This window comes from Cryptomeria japonica, chromosome 3 (genome assembly GCF_030272615.1).
Source record: "Cryptomeria japonica chromosome 3, Sugi_1.0, whole genome shotgun sequence".
NCBI classification, from domain to species: Eukaryota; Viridiplantae; Streptophyta; class Pinopsida; order Cupressales; family Cupressaceae; genus Cryptomeria; species Cryptomeria japonica.
The window spans coordinates 443,690,258-443,701,424 of NC_081407.1; positions in this window are offsets into that span (position 1 = coordinate 443,690,258).

Consider the following 11,167-nt stretch of genomic DNA (forward strand, 5'->3'; position numbering starts at 1 on the left):
AGTTCTCAAAAACTTGCTAAACGGAATAGGTTTTTATACATCAATCGCCAACTCTTCAAATCTCATCGAATATTCCTCCATCATATGCGCTTGTATCTTCAAGACAAAACAAACGAATTTGATGAGGAACCATTGAGGAGTAGAGCATTCTGTCAAAAAGCGACATTCAGCCAAAGCTTGAATTGCAGAGGAAAAATCAATCCGACTTTCTTCCAAGACATTTGCATTACTTGCAACATACCTCGAGTAGAGCCGCCAACTCCTGAACAAAACACAAAAGAGGAATTTGTTCCCTTCATCACAGAAAGTTTCTATTAGATTCCCGCTATCACTCATTCTCAATGAAACAAACAAAGAGAAACACAATCAGAGTCCAGTATGGGGTGAAGATTATCAAATCCCTTTGACTATCCAAATCTAGAAGACATGGAGATCACTGAAGAACTCCTTCAGGAATGCCAAGAAAGTGCCTCATTCCAAAGACTTATGGAAAGACTCATAGAGGCTGACAAAGAAAAATACCTACTCATGCTTGCAAGCAAAGGAGTTAAAATTCTTGAAGACTTTGATACAAACACTTTTAGAACAAGGTCTCGACTCTATACTTATCAAGAACAACAATGACAAGAGGACACATGCGACCCTGAGTAAAAGATACCTGAGCAAAACATACCCGAGAAAAATATCCCTGAGAAAAACATACCACTACACACACCATTCCAAACTAGAAACAATGAGAGGGAAGAACTCTTCCCTCGGCAAACAAATGCACCCTTGGTTGCTCTTACACAACAAATGCAAATGCTGCAAAAACAAATGCAAGACATGCAACAAGGATCAACAGTATGGTATTCCTTGAATGAAATTTGTCCTTCTCCTTTTGACATAAGGTTAAACATGGTACCTTTTCCCCCAAATTTAGACATTACCAAATTCAACAAATATGATGGGAAAAGTGATCCACATGATCATGTCTAGGAATTTTGTACCATGAGCCTAGAATTTGCCCATGATGACATGTATTTAATGAGATTATTCCCAAGAAGCTTGGGAGGGAAAACAATGGAATGGTTATCCAAAATCACACCTCATGTCAGATCCTTTGATGAATTAGTCATCAAATTTATCACTCAATATTCCTACAACATTCAACATGTCATCACCATGCTAGATGTCTGCAATACCAAACAGAAGAACAATGAAACATTCATGGTGTTCCTTCAACGTTGGCGATGAATGGTCTTGAGATATCCTCAAGATGTGCCTGAAAAGGAAAAGATGGAAATTTTCATTGACAATTTGAATAGCGAGATGAATTACATACTCAAACTCCAATGCATACCATCTTTTGCCAAATTGATTGAAAATGGCATCCAAGTAGAGGAGGCATGTGTCAAGAAAGGAACATTGAAATTCTTCAAAGAACGAACAAATTCATCCAACTCTCATTACAATAACCAAAACAACAATAACTTAGAAAAATCCAGGTTCTGGACCCGAAACAAAAATACTCAAAATGAAGGAGGAAACGAAGCTAATGATGTGAAGTCTAAACAACCAGTGTTAGCTTTATCAGGAAATCTTCAGACTACCAAGAATCAAAAGGGTGCTAACCAAGGTACTAACACTTATGCACCAACTACCGATCAAGATCATCTTAACACAAACAACACCATCAATGCCAAAAACAATAACACCAATCAAGGACCTAATACAAAATCATGAGGTAATGCCAACAACTTTCCTAAACGCATTTACACACCATTAGGGCAATCATTGGAGTCCGCATTCATAGAGCTCCTGGCAAACAAAATTATCTCCTTACCAACAATAAACAACTTTGAACCACAAGTCAAACCACCTTGGTGGAATGACTCACACTTTTTGTGATTTTCACCGAAACAAAGGACATCAAACAAATGATTGCATGAGGCTGAAAAACATTGTTCAAGACATGATTGATAGAGGCGATTTAATAGTCGATGGTCTCAAGACAAATGGTGACCATGGTGCCTTTAAGAATACTCTTCCAAACTACAACAAGGATGGAGCTTCAACCTCAAATGATACACATGGAGCTTGTATCAATCACATATACAATAACACCATCAATCATATATCAACCGATGACAATCAAGTAAATGTCATTTCAATTAAGGAAAAATGTGAACATGAATCAATCAATGTAACCACCAGAGCTCAAAAATATGTCTTGAAGGGGCATACGTCAGTGGCAAACACCATACCCAAGATTCAATATGGTCTGGTCAGTCAATTGCGCAAAACTCCTGCTCAAATATCTATACTTGAGTTGCTGAAACTTTCACCAAAACACAAGGACATCTTGGAACAAGCACTATTGGAAACAAATGTACCCTAGGATCTGGATACTGACAAATTCCAAGACATGGTGGCTCACATGACAGGGCCTCATAATCTCACCTTTTCTGAATAGGATAATCTTTCATTAAGCCATCCACACAATACTCCACTCCACACTGAAGTCTTGGCCTACAAACATCTAGTCAAAAGAGTATTAATAGATGGAGGAGCTGGACTCAATATCTGTACCTTACAACTTATTCGTGCATTAGGCTTGTCTGAGCAGTCTATTGATCCATGCAAAAAGATCACTATCAAAGCATATGATGATGAAGAAAGATCATCCAAGGGAACAATGGTGTTGCCAATTCAAGTAGGACCGATACAAAAGGACACCATGTGCCAAGTCTTAGACATAGACCTCACATACAATATTTTATTAGGTCGACCTTGGATACATGAAATGCAAGCAGTACCCTCAACTTATCACCAATGTGTTAAGTTCCCATACAATGGGCAAGAGATTTCTATTTCAGCAGATCATAACCCTTTTCAACATTGTAATGCTATGGGGGCAGCCCGAGACAGTTTGGTTGCACATAACATAGAAAAACAAATTTCCTCAGCACCAGACCTTCAGCAAGAAAAGCCTAAATCTTTATTTATGGATTTCAAACAGAAGATGAAAATCAAAGAACAAGGCATGGCAGAGTACTCTTTGGAACCCTTGTGTTTAATCAACTTACCAACATCACCTAAATTTCATGGGCTACCTTCAACATCAATACATCAAGCAACACAGCCCATCACCAAGTTTGATGGAAAATTTATTCAACTAGGCACACTAGCTCATGAATAAGAAGAAAAGGACATCCTTAGTTGGCTATACAAGGATGAGGAAGAAGACAGAGAAAATACTATGGAAGTAGCTATACCAACACAACTATATGGAAAAGGCTACATAAACATGCAACAAATGAGATACAATGGCAAAGGACCTATCGGCAAGCACATGAAGGCGTCACAAAACCATTAGATACTCCTTCACAGTTTTCTAAAGACAAAACAGGATTGGGCTATGAACACACTACCCCCAAAGAAGACACCAAGTAAATATCAAAAACCTCAGTGGAAAGCAAAGAAGAAATACAAGGAGGCCTCATGGTAGGAGGCACTATTTGAATCAATAGAAACAATACGAAAGGAACATGAATACCAGGAAAAAGAGAAACAACACGAGGATTCATCCATTCAACAAGAAGAAGCACCTTGTGCAGAAGTACATCATGTTCAAGAACCTATTTCAAACAAAGAAGAATCACCCCCTGATAACACCACTACTCCCCGAGGAGAGACAGTATATGAGCAGATGCAAAGAAGAGAAGCAAGATCTGATACAAAATCAAAGAAAACTATTAGACTAGTATCAATCATCAAGGACCTGTTTTCACCCCACAACATACCAATCCACAACACTGAAAGAATCTGGGATAATACCTCTGAGATTGATTCAAATGAATATGAATGGGGCAACTGTTCAAATATTACTAAAGATATTGCTGCAAATGCCAGTCATACACCCCTTTCTCAAGAAGAACAAGGCATAGAGCTTAGACCACTTGAATTTGGTCCACAAAATATCTATGATGCGAAGGAAAATGAGCAATGACATTACCAAGTCTACATGGAGGATGATACCATCGAAGACCTCGACAAAATCATTAACTTATTTAATATCCCACCCAACCTTGATGATACCTCCATCCTAACACTTACAACAACTGAACTCGACCCACCCAATGACTCTTTACCACTCATCTTTCCTGACCTCATAGAATGGGATGAACCTAAAAATCATGACATACCAATTTTCCCAAATGATGATTCCATTATCCATTGCTTATGTACCATCAACTTGGAAAAAAACTCTACCAGTGAACAAAGTAATGATGTCTGCAATCAGGGGAGTGCCAAGTCTCTCAGTCACAAAAATGAACAAAATAAAGGATCTACTGCTAAAAACCAGTCAATCACAGCACTAAATCATAAAAAAGTAAAAATAAAGGACGCATCTGCAGGTGAAAACCTTTTTGAGGCACCTAAAGATGGGAGACTTGACACTCTTCCTAAACACTATCAGGAGCGATCACCCATATTGATTGAGCCCACTCAATCAATCAACATTGGTACAATAGAAGCAACCAAAAACATACACTTGGCAGAATCTTTGACAGAGGAAGAAAAATCAGAGTTTATCAAATTTTTCAAAGAAAAGCAAATCAATTTTGCTTGGTCATATGTAGATATGCCCGAGATTGATCCACACTTACTCATGCATCACCTATCCATTGCTCCGGGAGCCAAGTTAGCTAAGCAAAAATTGAGAAAGATGAATCCACATGTAGCACTCATGGTCAAAGTTGAGCTAAAGAAACTATTAGACGTCCGATTTATTCGACCTATCGACTATGCTGAATGGATTTCCAACATTATGCCAGTTTCAAAACCAGATGGCAATATCAAGATATGTACCAATTTTAGAGATGTCCACAAACCTGTCCAAAGGATGACTTTCCTTTGCATAGTATCGACATAATTGTAGACCTCACAGCAGGCCATGCAATGCTATCACTAATGGACGGTTTTTTTGGCTATAATCAAATCAAGATAGCTCCAGAGGATCAAGATAAAACAACTTTTACCTATCCTTGGGGAACCTACTATTGGCATGTCATGCCTTTTGTCTTAAAGAATGCAGGGGCAACTTATCAATGAGAAATGACAACAATCTTTCATGACATGATGCATACCTTCATGGAGGACTATGTGGATGATTTACTAGCTAAGTCATTTACCCGAGCAGAACATCTAGGCATCTTAGAATTTTTTTTTTGAAAGGTTGGAGAAATTTCAAGTCAATCTCAACCCTAAGAAGTGTGTCTTCGGGGTAACATCAAGCAAGTTGTTAGGCTACATTATCTCAAAAAAAGGTATTGAAGTAGATCCAGCAAAGGTACAAGCCATCATGGAGATGCCACCACCTAAGAACATCAACCAACTTAGATCATTGCAGGGAAAACTCCAGTCAATCAAGCGATTCATCGCCCAACTAGCAGATTGAATTCTACCTTTCAATCATTTGCTACATAAGAATGTACCATTCAGATGGGAAGCCAAATGTGCAGAATTGTTCTATCAAATCAAGAAATACCTAATGAACCCACTAATTCTGGTACCACCAATAGCAGGAAAGCCACTTATTCTCTACATATCAACAATAGACATATCATTGGGGGCACTATTAACACAAGAAAATCAAGAAGGAAAAGAAAGAGCTATCTATTACATCAGTAGAACTTTGAATGGATATGAGCTCAACTATACATTCATTGAGAAGGCTTGTTTGACAATAGTATTTGCTTCTCAAAAGTTCCAACACTACATGCTAGCTCACACAATCAAGCTACTAGAAAAAAAATGATCCTCTAAAGTACTTACTCAGCAAAGCAGCTCTCATAGGCAGATTAGCTAAATGGGTAATGATTCTCGGCGAATTTGATATCCACTACATAGAGCGTCGAGCTATCAAAGGACAGGTAATTGCAGATCAATTAGCCGATGCACCACTACCAGATAAACAACCAATGGAAATCGAATTTCCAGATAGGGATGTTCTTTCTATTTCCACCAAGCAATGGACCCTATACTTTGATGGTTCCTACACTCAACATGGCTCAGGTGCCGACATCTTGTTCATCACCCCTAACGGACACACCATGCCAAGATCATATAGGCTCATGTTTCCATGCACAAATAACATTGCTGAGAATGAGGCACTGGTTACAGGAATCAAAATGGCTATGGAATGGAGAATCACATAATTGAAAGTCTATGAAGATTCACAACTAGTCATAAATTAGATCAACAATGACTATCAGATGAAAGATGACAAGTTGCTACCATACATACGAATGGTGGATGATTTCAAACAATATTTTGTACACATCACCTTTGAGTAAATACCAAGGTTGGACAACAAAGTAGCCGATGCAATGGCTACTATCGCTTCATTGCTACAAATTCCAGATCAACAAAATCGTTACAAGTTTCTAGTAGAGCAACTGTTTTCCCTAGCCTATGACAATTCCGCATCCCATGTTATCTATTCCCTAACCGGTTCAAACTCTCTGTTATACGGAAAAATATACGACTATCTCAAAACCAATACCCTACCCATTGACCTATCTTGAAATAAAAAAAAACATAACTTTATCTAGCAAGCTGCCCGTTATACCCTCACTGCTGATACTCTTTATCGTCGAGGTCTAGATGGTATTGTTCTCCGTTGACTTGATCGTAACAAATTTGACTATGCTTTACAAGAGCTTCACGAAGGTATCTATGGAACACATTCAAGTGGTCCTACTCTTGCTAAAAAAATTCTACAAATGGGATATTACTGGCAGACAATGGAAAAGGATTCTTATCATTTTGCAAAGAAATATCCTAAATGCCAAATCCATGGCAATCTTATACATGCACCAACACAGGAATTGTAGCCATTCACAACATCCTGGCCTTTTTGCTAGTGGGGACTAGACTTAGTCGGCAAAATACACCCTTCATCTTCAAATGGACACAAGTTCATTATCACTGCAACAAAATACTTTACCAAATGGATTGAAGCGGTCCCCATGACCACAGTGACTGGAAAACAAATTGCCTCTTTCATTCTTAATTATCTGATCTGCAGATATGGCATTCCAAGTTCCATCATCACAGATAATGGACGACCTTTCAAAAACTAGGATATTCAAGAACTATGTGAATGATTCAAGATCCAACATCATTTCTCTACACCTTACTACCCGCAGGGGAATGGTCAAGTAGAAGCATCCAACAAAACAATATTGAAAATCCTCAAGAAAACAGTAAATGATGTAGGAAAAGATTGGCATGTGCAACTCAATCTAGCACTTTGGGCATACAAAACTAGCATTCACACACCTACAGGAGCTAAGCCATATTCATTGGTGTATGGATTAGAAGCAATTTTACCCCTTGAGGTGGAAATTCCATCACTTTGAGTATCTTTGAAAGGTCTCATTCCGGATGAAGAGTATCGAGTAAACTGACTGCAAGAGCTAGAACATCTAGATGAAAAATGACAACATGCCTACACTCACCTCAAAGCATATCAACAACGCATTTGCCGAAGCTACAATCACAAGGTCATCCCTAGGATTTTTAAAATTGGTGATCTAGTACTCAAAGAAAATCCCAGAAATCAACAGGATCAGGAAAAGAAAGGGAAATTTGAATCTAACTGGTTGGGTCCCTATGTCATCATATCAGCCTATGGATTAGGCACCTATCATTTAACAACTTCAGAAGGGGATGTGCTCGATGAACCAACTAATAACATCCATTTGAAGAAATACTATACTTGAGCAGTCTAATGCACAAAAAAGTTAGAAAATAAAAAAAATAAAAAAATACAAAAATACAAAAAATAAAAAAATCAGAAAAAGCAAACAAAAAGGTGCAATAAAAACAATTGGTGAAAACCTGGCAACAAGCGCTATTGTAAGAGGACAACTACTCTATCTATCTTTACTCTTGAACTTTTATATCCACAGTCAAGCACTACCGGCCATCACCCAACATTTGATCAAAATAGTATTATCCAGGACATACTTAGCATAGTCACTATCCTGGTTTATTCCAAAATCATTTCATCATATCCCACCATGGCTTGGTAATCACTGTACATATCCACGTCAAGAGGTAAAATTAGCTAGGGGCAACATTGATCCACATTCTGTCCTATCAATAAATCAAAACTTGTAGCAGACCAAAAGCATCATATCCCACCATGGCTTGGTAATCACTGTACATATCCACGTCAAGAGGTAAAATTAGCTAGGGGCAACATTGATCCACATTCTATCCTATCAATAAATCAAAACTTGTAGCAGACCAAAAGCATCATGTCCAACAAACAAATCAACAATCACGAGAACAAAACATTGATCACTTAACAGATTCACAACACATGATGGATGATTTTTTGAAGTATAAAATGTTTGCATCTTGCATGAAGTTTTGACTATTTTTGCCCCTAGATTTTTTTGAACTTTTGGATCTTGTAATTTTTCTCAACAATGCATCGAGCTAGAGAAAGTAATTGGGACTCCAATATTTTTTTAGTTTTCTGTCTGTGAGGCGATCACTTGTACTGTGCAAATACTTGTCTCGAGACGTGATTCAAAGCATATCACTAAAGACATAGTTCCACTTTGCGCATACAAATGGTTTAATTTTGTCGATTTATATGCAAGCCACACTCAGGTCATCTTGGTTCAATTATACCTCGATGCTTGTGCCATCTTGTAAAATAAAAAATCATGTAAATTTTTCTCAGGTCATTATGGTTCAATTATACCATTATGCTTGTATAAATTTTCAACATATCCCAACAACTCAATGATGATACACACAAAGAAAGCAACAACATGTGACTATACAGGAATGACAAACGAAAGAATGAGGATGATCAATTAGTTGCATATCATTTACAATTAGTTACATTTCATTTACAATTAGTTGCATATCATTTCAAAATTAGTTGCACATCATTATCATACATCTCATTTTCATGATACATCTCACATCATATCATTATCATACATCTCATTTTCAAGATACATCTCACATCATATCATTATCCTACATCTAATTTTCATGATACATCTCACAACATATCATTATCATACATCTCATTTTCAAGATACATCTCACATCATATCATTATCATACATCTCATTTTCAAGATACATATCACATATCATATATAAAGCATCATCACATCAATATCCATCAAATATAAAATCACATTCATCTATCTAAACATTGCATCATCATCATAGAATCATCAAAAATCATATAAAGCATCATCCATCGAACACATCACATGTGGATCAAAGAAAATGGTGTCGTATATATATATATATATATATATATATATATATATATATATATCTCAAAAATGATCAAGTATACAAAATATGTCATATCTATCCCAAATACAACAAAATGATCAAAATACAATAGAGACAAGGTCTCTCAGGTATGACTATCTCCTGAGGGTGACAGTCTCATGACAAATGTCCCAGCACCTGGATCTCTAGGTGGATCCTGACGAGTCGGCCCGGTCATGCCTCTGCTCTCTGTCCTCGAAGCTGTTTGCCTAGATCGACTAGATCTCATCACCGTAAAACTGGGAGCTTTGTGCTCCCTGGGAACCAGATCCTCATACAACCACTGATAGTAATCAACCTCCTTGGTTGTATACTACATCTCCCTCAAAGTGTCTCTCATCAAGCCACCAGCCGCCGCTCTCTCCAGACTATCTGTCTGAGCCTCCGTTCGACCCAAGCGCTCCAAAACTGTATCATGCTCTGTGGTCAGTTGTGTAATCTGACACTGATGTGCCAGTAACTGTCTACAGATGTTACACTGACAACTATAAAGATCTAATCTGAGCATCCTCTCAGTGAGTAGGAATCTGAATTTGGAGGGGCACCTATGTCGTGGTACCCCTTGTCCCTCTCCCTGTCCTCGACAATGGTGGGGGTAGAACATTTGACCTCCTCCTCTGGGTAGGTCAGTTGAAATCATCTGTCCCACCCATAGTTGCTATCACATCCCCTTCTTGCCTACCACCCCCAGCTCCAATCGCCAAACCTCCCCTGCCTCTATCCTCCACGACCCGCCGCACTACTCTCTCAACTCATATCCCTCTATCCACACCAACTCCACCTCTATCTCCTCTCCTCCCCTGATCTCCTCTCCCTCTATCTCCACGCCAACCTCGACCACCTCCTCCACCATCCCCACCTCCCTCATCAAACTCCTCTCCCTCATCTCTCTGTCTCCCTAGCCTCTCGGGCTACTCATCCTCATCCTCATCAAAAGAGGGAATCATCTCTGCTGGATCAAATATCCTGGCCACCGCATGAGACACAAAGAGCATTGAGAACTCCTCTGTCATGCCTGCATCCACTACCCCGTAGGCATAGTCCCATATCTGGCCGGCTAGGTGCATGTACTCCTCAACTGCTACAATGCTATCAATGGTCGGTCCCCACTCTAGCACATCCTACCTCCGTCGAGCATATAAGCATGCTCCATGTGGTATCCCATGCTATCGTCCATATTGCTGCTGAACTCGGCTATGCAGGAATCTCTCAATCACAAAGGGCATCCACCCTATCAAAAATTGGGACATATAGACATAGGGAATCTCCATCCCATCCTCCTCCCACACCTCACACTCCATATACAGTCTCCAGATAACCGTATCGATATCATCAAGCACCCTCCTCCAATGCTCTAGTTTGCCTAGCTTACACTAGAAAACTATCCTTGTGTATCCATATGCGTACGCTTGTCCAACTGGCCTATCCCTATCTACAAGTGGCCTCGTTGCAGGAATGTACTCCCATGCCCATACTTGTAACAAAGTAACCCCAGCTGATAAACTGCTATACTACAAGTATACCACCTGATGCAAGTCCCTGTATAGGTGGGCCAACATAGCAGACCCCCATGCAAACCGACAACTCTGTGTCACCATATCCTCCAAGACCAACTCCTATCCCACTACCAGTCCCTTCGACCTATGGTCGAGACATAAGAAGCCACCTATGAAACCTACCAATACTGATGGTAGAGGGGTGTAATCCAAATCAATAAACTCCTTCTAGGGGATCTCATAACCGCAAATCATATCATCCTGCAGAATCCGGTGAAGGGCCTCTGTCTCGCCCTCCTCAATCTACTC